Raw genomic sequence first — 5,932 nt, forward strand, 5'->3', positions numbered from 1 at the left:
TCTACTTAGTGCTACTTTAAAATGGTTAATTTCATTATTTTAATTTCACCTCAACAAATTAATTTTTAAAAAGATTCTCCATATTCTAAACAAATCAGATCTGTTCTATGTAAACCACTGCCTTCTAAGAAAAGGGCATGGAGTGAGAAAGGATTGAAGTTTAAGTGACAGAGGAATTTAGGGTGGTAAACTGGGGGGCTCTGCAGTCAGACCCCTGACTCTGTAGCTAACTAGCTCTGTGACATCAGCTAAGATATTTTATAGTATAAGTATTTGTGTTCTCACATATAAAAAATAAGAATAATATCTAACTTCACTAGGGTGTTGTAAGGATTAAGTGAGGGGAGTTACTGAATGCAATTTTGTACAGAGCCTGCTGACACATGGTAAATTTTAGCTCAACCTATTCTAAGTAAATTTTTTTCTCCCTCAAATTTTAAGTTGTCCATTTCACATTATAGTCCTGGTTATAGCTTTTATAAAGCCCAGTCAAAAATATTTCTGTCTCTTGGATTAATTAAGAGCAAGGCTGACTAGAAGCCCCTAGAGCTTGTCTCCATCACAGATGCCAGAAAGACTAAAAAAACATGACATTTTAATGAGAGTAACTGAAGGAGAGTTCCAGAGAAACTCAGAGGAATAGCAGGAACCCTGATGAGCACAGAAACAGAACAGCCACAAAGAGAATGGAAGGAAATGCCAGGCCTTCACCACTCCATCCCCAAATTGAGATAAGCTAGGAACAAAGAGGAACTTCTTCATACAGTGAGGAGGTAAGCAAGAGAACACCAGCAACCCCGATCAACACCTTGGACATCCACAGACCTCACCATGGCAGAGGTGGCCTACGGTCCTCACAGGCACTACCTAAGCCCACCTGAAGGAGCTGTCTAGAGTTCACAAAGCTGTGCTCCCTTCAGAGAAGTAGCTAAAACTATGTTCTCCTCTGTGGCCCACATGTCTACTGTGCTATATACCATCTTGCAGCTAGACCTACGGCTGGAGTGTGTTGTGCTCAGGGTTCAAGTAGGCACAGGTCCCCTTCACCCCGAGGCTAAACTGCCACCACAACACTCCCAGCCTAGTGACTGAACATCCCCAAGGTGAGCTATAAGCAGCTGTTACACACTTCTCCTGGGGCCAAGTGGAGGTGGAGCTGATCCACTTACTCTTCCCCTGACTCCTCAGGCCAGATCTGAAACAGTACCCTGTCTCCAAGAAAATACCTTAGTCACTTTGAGCAGTCATGCCTCCCTGTGCCTAAGTTTTAGCAGTGCCCTGTGTCCCAGAAAATGGTGTGTGGGCCACCTGGGGAATCAGTGCCCTGGCCAAGCTGAACTAAACTGCTGTAGTACCTTGCATCCCAGAGAAGCAAAACCGTGGCTGAACTGAGACAGTCAGCCCTACAGGCCAGACAACTCTAGTATCCTAATTCCCTGGACAGCTGGACTAGCCACCTAGAGCTGGAGCTGCTGAGACACCCCTCTCTCTGGAAAGTAAAATCATCATGGTGCTGTTTCCTGCCTAACACGGCCCAAAGGACAGCTGTTCTCCACTTGCTACTTGCTACTGCTACACCTGGCCTCAGGGTACTTGCTACTGCTACACCTGGCCTCAGAGAATCTGGAATACTGCTGACTCCACCATCACAATGTCTAGAGTCACTACTACTGCCACTACAACAACTACTACTACTACTACAACTACAACAACTACAACTACAACTACTACTACAACTACTTCTATGACAGCTACAACTACTACCACTACCACTACTACTACTACTACTACTACTACAATGGGACCCACATTGCCACTGATACCTATTGGCTTAGGTTCCCGAATTGCAGCACTACCCTGCCATCCCTAGGTCCAAACATCCAGAGCACCCCTTCTTCACCAGAGTTCGTCCAGTGCTGCTCCCTGGCCACTAGGGATAGAATCACAGCTGCAACCCAAATCCCTGTAAACAAGCTGCTAGGGGGTACCTCAGAGTCACACATCTTTGGGCAACCTGCATTCAACCTCACCACAGAGAATAAACAAGCACCCCAAGATCCAAGTGCCACAAACAGTTCATGAGACCTTGAGCCTAGGAACCTAGCACCACAGCCATTTGGAACACCTAAACCTGGAACCCAGCACTGCTATAGCTACTTATAGGCCATGTCAGACTTGAATCCAGAAAGGATACTCTAGTCTAAATCTACCCAGTGTGTGGAAAATGAGAATGAAGAAAACCCCCAAAGCCTTTGATATGGAGGATATTAACAACTTATGCTACCATCACTACCACAAATTTTTATGGTCTAGGCAACTGAGGTACCCACAGCTACTGCTGATATTGAATGAAGCCAAAGAAGCTGCATGAGGCCATACCATTTCACCTATCTTGAAAAAGAGTCACTACACCCTTCTCAACTGGCACACTAAAACTCAGATGCACATGAAAGTCTTTCTCTACAAAGGCAAGAGAAAAGCATCAAGTCACATTTAAGGGAATCTCCATTAGACTAGCAGTGGATTTCTCTGCAGAAATCTTACAGGCCAGGAGAAAATGAGATGATATAATTCAAAGTGCTAAAAAAAAAAAAAAATCAGTCAAGAATGCTATTCCCAGCAAAGCAATCCTTCATAAATGAGGGAGAAATAAAGTCTGCCTAAGGCAAGCAAAAACTGAGGGAGTCCATCACTGCTAGATTGGCCTTACATGAAATGGTTAAGGAAGTCCTACATCTGGAAGTAAAAAGATGTGTCACTATTTTTTTTTCTGTTTTTTTTTTGTTTGTTTTGTTTATTATTATTATTATTATTATAGAGACATAGACAAGTGTAAAGATCATTGGTAAAGCAGATATACAAAAAAAGGAATAATAATCAAATCTTATCACTATGGAAATGACCAAACTGCAATGATAAACAATGAGACAGAAATAAATGAACAAAGGATATACAAAACAACCAGAAAATAATTAACAAAATGACAGGAGTAAGTCCTCACCTGTCAGTAATACCTTGAATGTAAGCAGATTAAATTCCTCACATAAAAGACTTAGGCTAGCAGAATGGACTGAGAAAAAAAAAAAATGACCCAACCGGATGCTGCCTACAAGTAACTGACTTCATCTGTAAAGACACTTGTGTGATTACATAGACTGAAAGTGAAGGAACAGAAAAAGATATTCCATGTGAACAAAAACCAAAAGTGAATTAGAGTAGCTATGCATATCAGATGAAACAGACTTAAAGTCAAAAACTGTAAAAAGAGACCAAAAAGGTCATTATGTAATGATAAAGGGTCCAATTGAAACAGAAGATATAACAATTGTGAATATATATTCACCCAACATCAGAGCACCCAGATATATAAAAACCAAATATTATTAAATATAAAGGGTGAGACAGACTTCAATATAGTAATTGTTGGGGACTTCAACACTCACTCTCTGCATTAGACAGATATATATATATATATACAGAAACCAACAAAGAAACGTTGAACAGGAAATGAATCTCAGACCAGACAGACCTAACAGACATTTCTAGAACATTTCATCCTATAGTTGCAGAATACACATTCTTTTCATCAGTAAATTCTGAACATGGAATGTCCTTGAGGAAAGACCACATGTTCATCCACAAAATGAAGTTTCAACAAATTTAAATAAACTGAAAACATGGTAAGTATCTTCTCTTACCACAATGGAATAAAACTAGAAATCGATAACAAGAGTAACTTTTGAAATTATACAAATACATGGAAATTAAACAGCATGCTCCTGAATGAGAAGTAAGTCAATGAAAAAATTAAAAAGATAATTTAAAAATTTCTGGAAACAGATGAAAATAGCAACATCTGAAAACCTATGCAATACAACAAAGCCATTTTAGGAGGGAAACTTACAGCAATAAATACCTATATCTGAAAAGTGGAAATAAAATTAAAAACCTAACAATGTATATCAAGGAACTGGAAAAGTAAGAGCAAACCATGACCAAAATTAGTAGAAGAAAAAAATAATGAAGATCAGAGCAGAAATAAAATGGGAGCTACAAAAATACAAAAGATCAACAAAAGAAAAAGTTGGTTTTGTGAAAAGATAAAATCTGCAAATGGTTAGCTACACAAACCAAGAATAAAAGAGACAAAGACCCAAATAAATAAAATCAGAAATGAAATAGGAGACTACCAGAGAAATATAAAGGATCATTAGAGACTATTCTGAACAACTATACACCAAAAAATTAGAAAACCTAGCAGAAAGAAATAGACAAATTCCTGGACACATAAAACCTACCAAGATTGAACCAGTAAGAAATAGAAAACCTGGGCCGGGCGCGGTGGCTCATGGCTGTAATCCCAGCACTTTGAGAGGCCGAGGTGGGCGGATAATGAGGTCACGAAATCGAGACCATCCTGGCTAACATGGTGAAACCGCATCTCTACTAAAAATACATAAAATTAGCTGGGCATCGTGACAGGTGCCTGTAGTCCCAGCTGCTCAGGAGGCTGAGGCAGGAGAATGGCATGAACCTGGGAGGAGGAGTTTGCAGTGAGCCAAGATCGCACCACTGCACTCCAGCCTGGGTGACAGAGAGAGACTCCGTCTCAAAGAAAGAAATAGAAAACCTGAACAGACCAATTATGAGTAACAAGATTGAATCTGTAATAAACAGCCTCTCATCAAATAACTGAGGAGCTGAGGGCTTCAATGCTGAATTACACCACAAATTTAAATAAATAATAGCAATTCTTCTCAAACCCTTCCAGAAAGTTGAAGAGGAGAGAACTCTTCAAAGTTCATTATTTCAGGTCAGCATTACTCTAATACCAAATCCAGAGAAGGACACAACAAAAAAAAACAAAACTATAGACCAGTATCTCTGATTAACATAAACGCAAAAAACCTCAACCAAATACTAAGAAACTGAAACCAAATACTAAGCACATTAAAAAGATCATTCCCCATGACCTCAAGTGGGATTTATCCCAGAGATGCAAGGGATTCATCCCAATAGAGCAGATATACAAGGGAGAAAGGAAAAAGAATCAAACTTTGTCACCACAGGAAAATACTAAACTGCAATGATAAACAATAAGAAAGAAATCAACAAACGTTATACAAAACAACCAGAAAATAATTAACAAAATGACAGGATATTTCAACATATGCAAGCCACCTTAAATATGATACATCACATTGACAGAGTGAAGAACAAAAACCATTTGATCATCTCAATAGATGCAGAAAATGCATTTGATAAAATTCAACAGGACTTCATGATAAAAACTCTCCACAGGTCAGAGGTAAAAGGAATATATCTGAACACAATAAAGGCCATATATAACAAACCCACAACCAACATCACACTGAACAGGGAAAAATTCAAAGGTTTTCCTCTAACATATGGAACAGACAAAAATATCCACTTTCACAACTTTTATTCAGCATAGTACCAGAAGTTCTAGCCACAGCAATTAGGCAAGGGAAAAAAAAAAAAAAAAGAGCATCCAAATTGGAAAGGAAGAAGTCAAATTGTCCCTGTTTGCAGATGACATTATCTTATACACACAAAACCCTTAAAACTCTACCAAAACACTTTCAGAGGTGATAAATGAATTCTGTAAATTTGCAGTACACAAAATTAATATACAAAACCAGTAGAATTTCTGTGTACCAACAACAAGCCAGCAGGAAAAAATAATCAAGAAAGCGATCCCATTTACAATAGGTACAAAAAATAAAATAAAGTATCTGGGAATAAATTTAACCAATGAGATAAAAACCTCTACAAGGAAAACTATTTAAAAAACTTATGAAATAAATTAAAGATTACACAAAAAAGAAGAAAGACACCCCAACCTCATGTTCACAGGTTGGAAGAATTAATATTGTTAAAATAACCAATTCTGCCAAAAGTGATCTACAGA

The sequence above is a fragment of the Pongo abelii genome, chromosome Y (genome assembly GCF_028885655.2).
Source record: "Pongo abelii isolate AG06213 chromosome Y, NHGRI_mPonAbe1-v2.0_pri, whole genome shotgun sequence".
NCBI classification, from domain to species: domain Eukaryota; kingdom Metazoa; phylum Chordata; class Mammalia; order Primates; family Hominidae; genus Pongo; species Pongo abelii.